Raw genomic sequence first — 15,437 nt, 5'->3', positions numbered from 1 at the left:
ATTTTGTTTCTAATACCTATGTTCGGTACTAAATCTCTGTATTTAACTGGTACATGTACTTGTCGTTTAGTGCTTCTGGTGCCTAACGTTCTTCAAACTGGTGAAATTCGTATAAATGATCAAGGGGTTTGAGGATGATCTTGAATTAAATAGATGTTAATGGCAATAACTATACTATGTAATAAAGTAAATTAAGTCGCAAGTCCTGATTTGCCTGTTGTGTATGTGCTTCAAGAAGGAGATCCTAGTTCTCTGCTATACTCTTTTCCTAACACATTCTGATCCCTTCTATGTCCTATTTACCCTAGTTATTTCAAAGAAGAAGCATACCTTGAAGTGGATGGTATTTGAAACAATACAAGAGAACATTTGGGTCAAGCTGGGTACTCGGATTATTAGCACAGGGCGATTACATATTTGGGTTATTTGCTCTGCTTGTTACATGCAAATAACAGTGAAGTCTGAGGGACGGCTTGCTGACTAAGGAACATGGCTGCAAGTCTACAAAAACTACATGAAGTGCCCACTCCTTCGCACTGTGTGAAATTTTCGGAAAGCATCTGATGATGGGTGAACATGAACGCCCTCGACAGACATTCCCAATGTTAGACGTCTTGAGCGAACACCAATCAACTTAACTGCAGTCAGGCCGAGATGATGTGAATTTCCTTCGTCTTTTTCACAGCATCAATTTATTCGCTTTCCAGATCAATGGGGTTGTTTGTCAATGGAGGTACATTCCTTGCCATTTTTATCTGTTTCAATTAATGACTCAGGAACTCTTTTTTCTGTTTATTTTCAAGTGAATCACTCAGGACTGGAGGATTTGCCTGGACAGTTTGCCTCTCATTTACGCCCTCCCTCTACTCTTTGTTTGCTGACACAATCAGGCGTTTCAGAGACCTGTCTTTGAGCTAAGTTCACGTGCGGATACCATGGCAGACATGATCAATTGGACTCAGAAAAAAGAACCTGTCGAGCAGAAGGATCAAATTGAAGTTCTGCATATATCACAAGAGGATCGATTCCTCAGCTGTCTCTTTTGTCCGTTTCCTGATTTAAAAAAGCAGGTCCATGGGCTTAGCAACTGAAGCAAAGCCACTTTTATGATGAAACTTAAAATCTTCGGAGAAAGTTGGTTTCTGAAGAATGCCCTACTGCATTATTAGATGCTGGTTTGGTTCCATCTTATGCTGATAATTCCATTTTGCGTTTCATGCATTAGCTCATCCTCTGTACTTATTTTGGCTTGTGTTGATTACACTTACATGGTATGACCAGTAACTGATTTGATATAGTTTCTGATTTGCTAATTTGGGTTCAGAAATTGACTTTATCCTCGCATGGCATCTATCTTGCATGGTGTAAATATGTTCTCAACCCTAATTTAGATGACTTGAACTAGCTGTCCAGTTATGTGAGGACCAATTGCAGAAATGGAGGTGTTCTTGCAAGTGTCGGTGATGCCCTGCGTTGCTTCGGTAAAATGATAAGTGTGTGTACTTTGCCTTCCACCAGGGATTGCAGTCGACTGTTGTGTGCTGTAGTGAGGATGGAGCAACACTCGACTGCAATCCGGTTGATTGAGCAGCTGCGTTCTTTGGGGATTGACGTTAATCATTTTTGGCTGAATATTTTGTTGAATTGCATTTGCCGCTTAAACCGAGTTGATTTGGGTTTGTCTATCCTGGGTGGGATCTTGAAGCTTGGTTTCACATCAATGTGGTGACATTGAACACCTTGTTGGTGGTATCTTTATTCAGGACAAAACTTATCAAGCATTGAAGCTCCTCGATGATACGGTTCTAAAGGACCTCGAACGCAATTAGACCACGTATGCCATATTGGCCAAAGGGTTTTGCAGAGCGGGTAACACCAGATTGGAGATTGAATTGCTAAGGGGTTGGTAAGAGAGAAGTTGCAGGCTGGGTTCCTTCATATACAACATGGTAATAGATAGTCTTTGCAAGGAGATATCAATCACAGAGGCCTTGAGCTTACACGAAAGTTTGAGTAGAAAAGGTGTCCAACCAGATATTTTTGCGATCCACGGTTTGTGCAATGTAGGCCAGATGGAAGATGCTGTCGTATTGTTGGAAGAGATGGTAAGCTGAAGCATTCAACCCAATATATTGACTTTTGGCACGTTGCTTCATTGCTTATGCAACCTATGCAAATGGAATGATGCTACAGTCTTGTTGAAGAAGATGATCAAGGAAGGAATTGAACCGGATGTCGTTCCCTATACCTCCGTCCTTCAAGGAGTGTATAATTCCGGCCAATTGACAGAGGCTCGAAGACTCTTGAACCATACGTTGCAAAGCAGAGTAATGCCGGATGTTCGAACCTTCAATATTCCGGTGGATGAACATTGCAAAGAGGGAATGCTTGTGGAGGCAGAGGCCATAGTCGACTAGATGATTTAATTAGGTGAAATGTCTGATGGTTTCATTTATAGTACACTAATGAGTGGTTAGTGTTCGCAAATTAGAATGAAATATGCTATGGAAGTGCTTAATTTGATGGTTGCAAGAGGCTCCTCCCCTGATGTTGTTAGTTATTCCTTGTTGATTAACGGATACTGCAAAGGGAAAAGCGTTGTCCAATCAAAGATGCTTTTGCGAGAAATGCTTCAAAGGGGCTCGGATCCTAATGTCATCACATACAGCACTATTGTAAATGGATTTTGCTAGGTCGGGAACCTTTACGCTGCGGAGGGGCTAATTAACGAGATGCAATCCCGCGGTCTATCTCTAGATCATTACACCGTAAATGGTTTGCTGGATGGCTTATGTAAAGCGCAACAGATTGACATGGCCATGATATTGTTTCGAAAGATGGAAGATTCCAAATTCGTCCCAAACCTTGTGACTTACACTATTCTAATAAACGGCATGTGTTAATACCGGAAAGCTGGACGATGCTAAGGGGCTGTTCAATATTTTGCATGCTCGAGGCTTGCGACTTGACGTGTAAATGTATAATATTCTCATGCAAGGGTTGTGCGAAGGAGGATGCACGGGGGAAGCATATCAGCTGCTAAAGGAGAAGGAAGGAAATGGATCATTTCCAAATGGTGTCAATTATAACACAATAATCCAACGACTACTTAGTAATAACAAAAATACGAGAGCAGAGCAAGTTGCCAGTGAAATGGTTGAAAAGGGAATGTTCTGCAGATATAGCTTCGACGGAGTTTTGGGTTAACTATCTCATGACAAATGGAACTTCCTCCTTTTTACATTGAAGGCAAGCATGATGACGTGATTCGATTATTTTAACGGCATGTTATGCTATGTTTTATTCTATGCTCTCAAAGAAAGCTTAGATCCGGGTTACTTGGTTATGTGGTTCATATGGAATTTGTATACTTGATGAAGGCATTGATGATTTTTCATACGAACCATGGGAATATGAGGAACATTTCTGTTTATACGCTGTAGCAAAGTGACTCAGACACTCTACAGCAAATTTTGGTTTTAATTTCTGGTTGTCCATTAGTAACGCTCTTCTCAAGAGATGAGCTAGAAAAGTGGAATCAAGCTCATTTGAAGTAATTGGTCTTCTGCAGAACATGCTTTTTGAATCTGATTGCAGTACAATTTCTTGGTATTGTCCAAGGAGCTAGACTAGGCATCGATCATTTTTCATACCATCAGTGGAAATATGAGGAACATTTCAGATTATACCAATTGGTCGTCTGCAGAACGTGTTTTTGAATCTGGAGTTAACAATTCTCTAATTGCACTACCATTTCTTGGTCGAACGCATGATTGTCCAAGGAGCTAGATTAGGCTGAGATCATGCTTTTCTGCCGGTTCGTTTCTCATGCAATCTTGTGGATACAGCTGAGCTCTGTGCATTGTCTAATACGGTTTGTTTACAAGTTCATTCCTCGTTAAGCATTTATCCAACGTAAGAATGCTTCGGATGTTTACTTTCTTTGTCTGCTGGATACACGTTCCGCTTTACATATACGTTTCTCGTAATATGTTTTTTTTTTTCGGTTTTCTTTCAATAATCCTGTTGCTACTTAATGAATTGTTTCATGGAGATAATACAATTGATTAAGGATAATGACCTGGAAGCATAGTGACCTTTCAATTCAATAATTTTTTTAATGTAATCACTATTAACACGGGTACAAAATGATTGTGTGGTGTGTCGGGGCATTGAAATGTCATTTATCCTCTCAGACTTCAATGTGTTTACATTGCGGTTTATCGAAATTACTTGTATAAAAACGAAACGATTAAGTGGTGATATATATGAGACTATTAGCGGTATGAAATTATTTTTTTCTTTTATGACGTCGAATTAATTGAAATACTCTAATTAAAAAGTAGCTGACATTGTTGTAGGAATTATCGCTCGATAATAACGAAAATTGTTGGAGGGTTCCCACGTTAAAATGTTGTGATTTTACATTATATTAGGCCCATGTCGCATTTTGTGTGTGTGTGTGTAGAGATTAATTCTGTAAGTTGGATCTTCATGAGCAATAAATTCAAGCCATTATATATTTCTCTTCCTTTCCATTAGCTAACATAAATAACGAATTAATAAAGATTTTTTTTGGGTCGAGAAATTAACAAAGATAAATGACAAGAAAATGGTGATAAACACAAGAGATAAGGATAGGTGGGTCGATGGATTACTAGTGTAAGAAGTAAGAAGAATTTCCCTCTTTAATAATGTTCATGCCTGCTTTGAATCTTACTTAATCCATGTGCATACCTTTGAATAATCACTTCAAACTTTTAAATACGTTAATTAATTCTTGATTGGACACCTCCCATATGAACCAAACACATCAATGTGAATCACAATGTCCCACCTTGCATAATTCAAAGGGGTATAGCTTTTTGATTTCATTTGGTGACATTTAATGCGGCCAAATGGGTGAGTCAGATCGTGCCGAAAATGATCCGACTCGTATGGACCGACAACAGGACTTAAAACCAGGACTGCCAAAGACAAACCAAGACATTTTCGGCCTAGTTATTACTATTAAGGTAATATTTGCTCTAAATTAATTCTTTCTCAGATAAAAATTCAAAATCGGTACTCCTAAATAAAATTCATATCTAATGCAAAAACTCGTTTTGGCTTAGACCAAAAAAAAAAAAATAATAATAATAATAATAGAAGAAAGCTCTTTTTGGGTTTGTCTGGGTAAACTCGTAGCGTCAGTTCACTCTCACGCTCGACGCCTCTCTTGGCCTATTGTTCTTGTTCGCCTCTCTGGGTAACTCTTACCAATGACTGGCCACGCGCCGCCGTCCACGACTGGAGTATTCGTCGCCATCGCCGTCCTCGCCTGCTTCTCTCTCGCTCGAAACAATTCTGGTTTCGCCACTTTCGCCGCTCCAACAGTAATCTCCGAAGCATTGGATAGTCCATCACCGCTCAGGTTCCGTCTCTCTCTCTCTCTCTCTCTCTCTCTCTGTTCAGCTTAGCTCATTGGCCAGTCACGTTTTTTAGAAGGATTGCTGTTTATGAAGCGGGATGGCTCAAGTTTTTGCAGTTGAAATAGGAATAGCTGAGTCAGGTATGTTTGAGAAATTAGGATTTGAAATGCGCCTAGAGTCTCCAAAATCTAACTTGTGAATCTGACCTGTGATGCGCAAATTTTTGTTCTCTGTTTACGTTGTCAGATCAAATTTCTGTCTTGAATTAGGACACCGAGTGAGTGGAGGTGAATTGTGTGTCAAATGCCTATACACATAAATTCATTGAAGTATATATTGTTTGATGCTCATTATCAAGTTATCACATTGTTTATCAAGCCATCCAATGATCCAGCAAATCTCAACTACTTGCCAGAGAAATAACTCTTTGCGTGTGAATCACTTCTTTGAACGAAAAACGAAATTTCTTCAAAATGATCACCTATAAAAGTTCATGAGAATTGATGTTGTGATATTATTTGAAATCAAGTTCTCGTCTTTGTGTATACAGTGCCTCCATCTTCCAAAGAAGAAGCTATTCAGTTTTCAAATTCATCTGCTGATGAAGCGAACGAGTCTTTATGGTGCTTCTATCTTCCTTCTTCGTGCTCCAGCTGCCATCTCCAGCCAGTCGTCATCCTTTTCCTTTCTCTATTGCCTTCATCCTTCTTGTGTCCGTTTCTCGTTTCGCGGTCGTCGAAGGTTTCTTCGATTCGATCCCCATCCCTTGTGTAGACGACCCGAACCAGCTCTTGAGATACATGAGGAAACATTGTAGAAATGGAGGTGTGTTTAAGAGTGTCAGTGATGCCTCGTATTGCTTCAATAAAATGACAAAGACAAACCCTTTGCCTTCTGCCAGGGATTTTAGTCTACTGTTAGGTGCTATAGCGAGGATGAAGCAGTACTCCACTGCGATACGGTTGATTGAGCAGCTGCTTTGGTTGGGGATCGAGCATGATGTTGTTTTGCTGAATATTTCATTGAATTGCTTTTGCTGTTTAAAGCAGGTTGAGTTGGGATTGTCTATCCTGGGCAGAATCTTCAGGCTTGGATTTCACATTGATGTGGTCACATCGAGCACCCTAATTGATGGTCTCTTTATTAAGGGAAAAACTGATCAAGCATTGAGGTTCCTCGATGATATGGTTCTAAATGGTCCCGCACTTGATGAGATCATGTATGCGATAATTGCGAAGGGGTTATGCAGGGCAGGTAACACCAGATTAGCGATTGAATTGCTAAGGGATTGGGAAGAGAGAAGTTGGAGGCTCAATTCCTTCACATACAACATAGTAATAGATAGTCTTTGCAAGGAGGGATTGATCACAGAAGCATTGAGACTACACGCAGGTATGAGTAGAAAAGGCTTCCAACCAAATGTTGTTACTTATAATAGCTTGATCCACGGTCTATGCAATGTAGGCCAGATGGAAGATGCTCTCGAATTGATGAAAGAGATGACGAGTGGAGGCATCCAACCGGACTTGCTCACTTATAACTCGTTGGTTCATTGCTCATGCAATCTAGGCCAATGGAAAGATGCTACGGTCTTGTTGGAGAAGATGACGAAGGCAGGAATTGAACCGAAAGTCGTTACTTATACCTCCGTCATTCAAGGGGTGTGCAATTCTGGCCAATTGAAAGAGGCTCGAAGATTGCTGAGTCATATGGTTAAAAGCCGAGTAATGCCAAACGTCCGGACCTTTACTATTCTGGTGGATGCACATTGTAAGGAGGGAATGCTTGTGGAGGCAGAGGCTATAGTCGACCAGATGATTCAATTTGGTGAAATGCCTAATAGTTTCACATATAATGCATTGATGAATGGTTATTGTCCGCAAAATAGGATGAACGATGCTATGGGAGTGCTTAACTTGATGGTTGAAAGAGGCTACTCACCTGATGTGGTTTGTTATAATATGTTGATTAACGGATACTGCAAAGCGAGAAGGGTTGACATGTCAACGATGCTTTTGTGAGAAATGCTGCAAAAGGGCTTGATTCCTGACGCCATCACGTACAACACACTCGTAAACGGATTTTGCAAGGTTGGGAACCTTGAAGCCGCGGAGGAGCTAATTAATGAGATGCAATCCCACGATCTATCTCTAGATCATTATACCTTGAGTGCTTTTTTGGATGGCTTGTGTAAAATGCAGCAAATTGACAAGGCTGTGATATTGCTTGGAAAGATGGAAGATTCCAAATTCGTCCCTTACATTGTGGTTTACAATATCCTAATAAATGGCATGTGTAATGACGGAAAGCTCGATGATGCTAAGGGGCTGTTTAATTGTTTGCGTGCTCGAGGCTTGCAACCTAATGTGCGGACATAAAATATCCTCATGCGTGGGTTGTGCAAAGGAGGACTCATGGACGAAGCATATCAGCTGCTAAAGGAGATGGAAGGAAATGGATGCTTTCCAAATGGTCTCACTTACAACGCAATAATCCAAGGGCTTCTAAGAAATAACAAAATTAGGAGAGCAGTACAACTTGTCGGTGAAATGGTTGAAAGGCGATTTTCCGCAGATGTAGTGACGATGGAGTTGTGGGTTAAATATCTTGTGACAAATGGGACTTCTTCCTTTTCAAGTTGAGCTCTACATTGTCTCTGAGATGTGTCCACTTTTTCATCTGAAATGTGATGAAGAGTAAATCAGATTTGCAGCAAGTTTTCTTCCAAACATCATCTCATTGAGTCGCATGTTTAATTAATGAAGTTTTTTCCAATCTGGGATACAATTGACTCAGTCGAACCGTCCAAGAAGGCAAATGTTTGGAGGTGCAGAAGGTGGATTTTGGTCCTCGTATACCTAGATTCGGCACGGAATCTCTGTATTTTACTTGTACGTGTGCTCGTCAGTTAGTGCTTCTGGTGTTTTTCAAATAGTTGAAACTCATTAAAATGATCAAGCGGTGTGAGGATGATATTGAATTAAATAGATGTTAATAGCAACAACTTTACTGCGTAATAAATAAATTATGTCATACGTCTTGATTACCCTGTTGTATATGTGCTTTGAGAGAGAGATACTTGTTTTCTTTTATACTCTTTTTTTAGCACAATCTGATGCTTTCAGTGTCCTATTTACCATAGATACTTCAAAGAAGATGCAGACCTTGGTGTGGATGGTATTTGAATTGGTAGTGGAGAATATTTGGGTCGAGCTGTGTGCTCAGATTATCACCACAGGTCGATTAAATATTAGGGTTATTTGCTCTGCTTCTTACGTGCAAATAATGGCGAAGTTTGAGGGATGACTTGCTGACTAAGGAACATGGCTGCAAATCTATGAAAAATTACTTGAAGTATCTTCCCCTTTGTGCTGCAAGGGATTTTCCGAAAAGCTTCTGACGATGGGTGAACATGAACGTGGTTGACAGGCATTCTCAATGCTAGACGTCTTGAGCCGACACCAATAAACTTCATACCAGTCAGCCCCAGATGATGTAAATTTCCATCGTCTTTTCCACTGCATCAATTGAATTACTTTCCCAATCAATAGGGTTTGCTCTCAACTGACGTACATTCCTTCCCAATTTTATGTGTTTCAATTACTGACTTAGGGACACATTTTTCTGTTTGTTGTTAAAGTGTATCAATTAGGACAGGAGGATTTGCCGGGACAGTGACGCCCCCTACTCTTTGTTTGCTGACACAATCATAGTAGCGTGCAAGCGTTTCGGAGAGCAGTCTTTGAGCTACATTCATGTATGGATATTGTGGCAGCCATGATCTGTTGAACTCAGAAAAAAGTACCTGTCAACAAAAGGATGAAATTAAAGTTCTGCATATATCACAAGAGGATCAACTCCTCAGTTGTCTCTTTTGTCCATTTCCTGATTTAAAAAGGCAGGTTCATGGGTTTAGCAACTGAAGCAAAGCCGCTTTTTCGATGAAACGTAAAATCTTCAGAGAAAGGTGGTTTTTGAAGAACCCTCTATTGCGTTATTAGATGCTGGTTTGGTTCAATCTTATGCTGATAATTCCATTTTGTGTTTCATGGATTAGCTCATCCTCTGTTTTTGTTTTCGCTTATGTTGAGGAAACTTGCATGATTGGGAATGACCAGTAATGGGTTTGGCATGTGAAAGGGTTTCGATACCCTAGGTCTTGTCTTTTTGTCTTTGCTTATTTGGCTTCTTTAAAACATTTTGTTGGCATCGAAATGACCGAATCGTTGCGTGGCATCTGTCTTGTATTGTGTAAATTTGTTTTTCACCTCCTTACTGGTTTACGAGTATCGATCCTTATGCAAATACCGGGTACAAAATCATGGTTATGTCTTTCCGAAATTCAACATGGACTCGTGTTTTGTGTTCAACATATACGGTAAATTCACAAGAAGCTTTAGCAAAGACATAACCATTTATTTTGGCCTTTAGGCAGCGTTTCCTTCCATTCATTTAGAATTTTGGTTTTGCACTATGTTTAGTGAAGATGGTCGGTGTTTGAGTGTTTGTGTAGTTGGGGGCATGATGATGATTTTGTTTTTGTCAGTGTTGAAATATTAAGATAAATGTTCTTTTTTTTTTTGGGTTGAACTAGGATAAATGTTTCGGAGACCAGTCTTTGAGCTAAGTTCACGTGTGCATACGGTGGCAGCCATGATCTGTTGAACTCAGAAAAATGAACCTGTCAAGCAAAATGATATTACTTGAAGTTCTGCATCACAAGAGGATCAACTCCTCAACTGTCTCTTTTGTCCATTTCCTGATTTAAAAAAATAGGTTCATGGGTTTTGCAACTGAAGCAAATCCACTTTTACGTTGGAACGTAAAATCTACAGAGAAAGTTGGTTTCTGAAGAATCCCCTATTGCGTTATTGGTTGCTAGTTTGGTTCAATCTTATGCTGATAATTCCATTTTGTGTTTCATGGATTAGCTCATCCTCTGTATTTTTTGTTTTGGCTTATGTTGGTGACACTTACTTGATTGGGAATGACCAGTAATTGGTTTGACATGTGAAAGGGTTTCAATACCCTAGGTCTTGTCTTTGCTGATTTGGCTTCTTTGAAATAGTTTATTGGTATCGAAATGACCAAGTTCTCGCGTGGCATATATCTTGTTTAGTGTAAATTTGTCGTTAAGCTCCTTACTGGTTTTCGAGTAGCGATCCTTATGTAAATACCTGGGACAAAGTCATTTTTACATCTTTCTGAAAATTCAACATGGACTCATGGTTCGAGTTCAACATATATGGTAAATTCACAAATGGCTTTAGCAAGGTCATAATCATTACTTTTAGCCTTTAGGCAGCATTTCCTCCTATTCATCTAGACTTTTGGTTTTGGACTATGTTTAGTGAAGATGATAATCAGGTTCCACTCTTTTCGGTCTGTCATGAGCTGATTTTGTGTTTAGATTCTCTTGAAGACTCACTCAAGTATCATAATGACAAGGGAAAAAGCTATCAAAAACCCTAAATTATGCCCACTGTGACATATTTATCCTAAACTTTGTCTTGTGACACCAAAAACCCTAAACTTTTATCGATGTGACATATTTGCCCCAAACTTATATTTGTGCGGCACATTTACCCCCAAACACGTTCCGTTTGTTTTAAAGTGTATCACTTAGGGGGATTTGCTTGGACAGTGTGCCTCTTGTCATGCCCTCTGCTCTTTGTTTGCTGACACGATCATAGTGGCGTGCAAGCGTTTCGGAGACCAGTTTTTGAGCTAAGTTCACGCATGGATACTTCAACAGACATGATCAATTGAACTCAGGAAAAAGAACCTCTCAATCAAAAAGATCAAATTGAAGTTATGCATATATCACAAGAGGATCAATTCCTTGGCTGTCTTTTTTCTTCATTTCCTGATTTAAAAAAGCAGGTTCATGGGCTCGGCAACTGAAGCGAAGCCACTTTTACGATGGAATGTAAACTCTTCAGAGAAAGTTGGTTTCTGAAGAATCCCCTATTCCATTATTAGTTGCTGGTTTGGTTCAATCTTTTGCTGATAATTCCATTGTGTTTCATGGTTAGAATCCTCTTTTGTTTTTTCCATTTTATGACTCTTATATGAATGGGAATGACCAGCAATTGGTTTGACATGTGAAAGGGTTACCCTACCCTAGGTCTCATCTTTGTCGATTTGGCTTCTTTGAAATATTTTGTTGGTATCGAAATGACCGAATCCTCGCGTGGCATCTATCTTGTATTGTGTAAATTTGTTTTTTCACCTCCTCACTGGTTTTCGAGTAGCGATCCTTATGCAAATACCAGGGACAAAGTCATGGTTTTGTCTTTTTGAAATTCAACATGGACATGTGCTTTGTGTTCAACATAAACGATAAGTTCACAAGGAGCTTTAGCAAGGACATAACCATTTCTTTTGGCCTTTAGGCAGCGTTTCCTTCCATTCATTTAGACTTTTGGTTTTGCACTATGTTTAGTGAAGACGGTCAGTGTTCGAGTATGTACGAAGTTGGAGGCATGATGATGATTTCGTTTTAGACAGATGATAATCAAGTTTCACTCTTTTCGCTCTGTCACGAACTAATTTTGTGTTTAGATTCTCTTGAAAACTCACTCAAGTATCAAAATAACAAACCCAATTTAGGTTTCTCGTCCTAAAAAATGGAAATCGTTTTGAGAAATTTAAATTAACAATCCTTAAAGAAAGCACTTGACTACAGTCCACACGAGTATAGGCAGCCACTGGGTGGTGTCACGGTCACCATGTTCTCAAGGACATAAGCCACGCCTTTTGCATAAGGATCGCTACTCAAATAGTAACAAGTATTCCATCGGTAGTAGACAAATTAATTGAGAAGATTCTTAATGCCTTTCCTTATTCGTTGCATTCTTGTCTCTAATTTTTTGGTCCAATTTCGTCTGCAATTTTTTTCTGGGATAACATTTGAAGTTCGGTTCAATCCAGTTTTTGAGCTATTTTTTAAGCTTCAATGTGATCCTTATTTTCAATAAAAGCTTCTAAAATTAATAAGAAAAAAAACCATTCACTAAATACTATCAAGGGAGAAAAACGGTTGTGCCATAGCTGTTCTACAACACCCATTTTGATGCCAAAACTTTTACAGTGATAAATTTAAATCCTAACATTTTTGTGACGGAAATTCTATTGTTGCTCACCAAAGCCACTTTAATAGATGCTTTTAAAAAGTTTTGGGAGTTAAATTGATTGTTTATAAAGTTTTGGTACTAAAGTAGTCGTGTTTGAAGTCCCGACACGAAACATTTTAAAACTAGGTGATGTGTAATTTATATACCGAACAACATCATTAAATGCATCAATTTTTCACACATGGAGATTTTGGGGATAAATTGGTGCCCAAACTCTAGTGTTGATTCTCCCAGTTGATTAAAGAGAAGTAGCCCGTTTTCATAAGGTTACTTGCTCTGGCACTTCCCTTTTTGTTTATTTTTTTTTCCTTCTAGAGGAAAACAAATACATCTTCGTGATTTTAAATAAAATTATTTTAAGAGAATCTTTCCTTTATGGCTTTTCTTTTTAGCGTAATAAACAAAGGAAAATAGTAACTGGAATATTTGCTTCGTGATTTGTACTTTTGGCTCACGTTTCAAAAGTTTTAGAGCAAACATTTCATAAATGATAAATATTATCCAGACATTTTGAAAACATCCGATTAAGTGACTTCGGAAAGTACGTTTAATTTTTTTGAAAACTAAGTCACCGATGTCACTTACTTATTGCTTGTTAAACGTTGTAGCACTTAAATAATCGTATAAAAAGTTTTAACACTAAAGTGGAAGCCATACACGATTTGTTACACTGTTGTTGTCCTTTTCCCATACAAATAATTTCATCTTCTTTGTTGAACTCACTATTGGACCCGTTAAAAAGAATCCATGCTTGTTATTAATAATTTTCCTTATTCTTCTTGTCCTGCTACCAATTGAGACCTCTAAAACCACTATTGAATAGAGTTAGGTGAATGCGAATGTCTTTTAATTGATTGAGCAAAGAAACCTTTGTAAATAAATAAAGAGTTCAAATGAACGAGTATAATTTTTTGCAATTTTAAATATGTTTGAAATATACAAAAGTTAATTTCAATCAACTTTAATGTTCTTTAGGCAACTTTAATGTTCTTTAGGTTGTTGTCCATGTCAGTAAATTTCATTAGCGCTTACTAATGCGAGGATAATATCAAATACTTTAAAATAGTTCAGGGGACCCAATTGAATAAATAGAGAGTTCGGCAATGACATTACATATGACATGAAAGTTCTTAGACTTTATACATTGATCGTGAGTAGGACCTAAGTAGGTCCTTAAAAGGCTCAAGGGGAGACAAGGGAAGGAACTCCCCCATATGGTTGAGGGATCTCCCCGTAGGTTATATCCGTATTCCCTCTCTTCAAGGAAGAAAAACATATGAAGGAAAGCTTCGGCTTTTGCTGGGTTGACTTGTGCTTTGCATAGTGTCTGGAAACCGACGTGTCAACCCGGTACTCTAGTTTACCATACACTATGCGAATAGTAACTTCATGGATTCACATTACACAAAAGTAAAGACATATAAAAATATTAAGGTTACATGATTTTTTAGTTTAATTATGCATTTGGAAATGGAGTAAGACTTCCAAATTCGATTCATTTTAAAACTTTTAAACTTTTCAAGAAAGAAATTTTAAGCTCAAGGAACTATCATGACGAGGATTAGCAATTGAAGTTGCCTTGGTATAGTTTGGTGTTCTTTCAAGAGAGAGACCTCATGATAATTTGGAATTTTGAGAAAAGCCCATTCTAAAGTGGTATTTTAAGAAAAACCGTTGGACGAGATATTTGGGCATCTTTTTTCTCAATTTTTTTTAGGCTAATACAATTAAATTTTTCAAATTGGTAATTCATGACACGTTTGCTCTAAATAAACTCTTTCCCACATAAAAATCCAAAATTGGTACTCCTAAAAAAAAATCATATCTAGTGCAACTTTGTCAACACATGTGGCAGACGGGTTGACATGAAGTACTTAAATATGAACGAAAGATCCGAGTGGGAAATATATGTATATTGACAAGTTTGAATTTTAACTAAGAGTAGATCTGGGTGAGGGGCATGAATTTGAGATATTTCGTGAGATTAAAAATTAGTGGGATAAATATGTCCTGAGGTATTAATTTGAGAATTTTTTGGAAGTCTTAAGGGTAAATGTTTATGGGGTAAGTGAACTCTTTTTTGGTTCCGATCAGAAAAAAAAAATCAAAAAATTCTATTTTTTAAGTTTAAAAAAAAAAAAGAAAGCTCTTTTTGGTTTTGCCTGGGTAAAACTCTTCGCCCTCAGTTCACTCTGACGCTCGACTCCTCTCTTTGCCCTCTTCTTCTTGTTCGCCTCTCTCGTCGTGGATCCCAGCCACCAGTGACTGGCTCACGCGCCGCCGTCCACCAATGGAGTTTCCGTCGCCGTCCTGGCCTGCTGCTCTCTCGCTCTAAACGATTCCTGGTTTCGCCCCTCCAACAGTAATCTCCGAAGCAATCGATAGTCCGTCACCGCTCAGGTTCCGTTTTGCCCTCCTCTGTGTGTGTGTGTGTGTGTGTGTGTGTGTGTGTGTGTTCAGCTTAGCTCATCGGAAAGTTCTGTTTCTCAGAAAGATCGCTGTTTATGAAGCGGAATGCTCAAGTTTTTGCAGTTGAAATAGGAATAGCTGAGTCAGGTTTGTTTGTGGGATCAAATTTCAGTCTTAATTCGGACACAGAATGAGTTGTCCTGAATTCTCTGTCAAATGCTATACACTTCGAGGCGACTAGAGTCAGGTATGTTTGAGAAATTAGGATTTTAAATGTGCCTAGATTCTCCAAAATCTAATTTGTGAATCTGACCTGTTATGGGCAAATTGCTGTTCTCTGTTTCGGTTGTCAGATCAAATTTCAGTCTTGAATTAGGACACAGAGTGAGTTGAGGTTAATTCTGTGTCAAATGCCTATACACATAAACTCATTGAAGTATATAATGTTTGATGTTCATTATCAAGTTATCACATTTTTTTA

General features: G+C 38.6%; 1 protein-coding gene, 1 long non-coding RNA gene and 1 pseudogene across 2 annotated transcripts in view; 2 read left to right on the top strand and 1 right to left on the bottom strand.

Annotated features, from left to right (window-relative positions):
* The window catches only part of LOC115750563 (protein FAR-RED ELONGATED HYPOCOTYL 3), an 874,908-nt gene that overhangs the window by 476,325 nt on the left and 383,146 nt on the right, over positions 1 to 15,437 (bottom strand). The gene's annotated exons all lie outside the window — the stretch shown is intronic.
* LOC125312531 lies at positions 13 to 8,778 on the top strand. The gene is made up of 2 exons (XR_004016493.2): positions 13 to 49; positions 8,554 to 8,778. It is a non-coding gene; the product is annotated as an uncharacterized LOC125312531 (long non-coding RNA).
* LOC125316740 overlaps positions 6,000 to 15,437 on the top strand; it is a 21,904-nt pseudogene continuing 12,466 nt past the window's right edge.

This window comes from Rhodamnia argentea, chromosome 10 (assembly GCF_020921035.1).
Source record: "Rhodamnia argentea isolate NSW1041297 chromosome 10, ASM2092103v1, whole genome shotgun sequence".
Taxonomy (NCBI): domain Eukaryota; kingdom Viridiplantae; phylum Streptophyta; class Magnoliopsida; order Myrtales; family Myrtaceae; genus Rhodamnia; species Rhodamnia argentea.
This window is presented reverse-complemented; position numbering and strand designations above follow the sequence as displayed.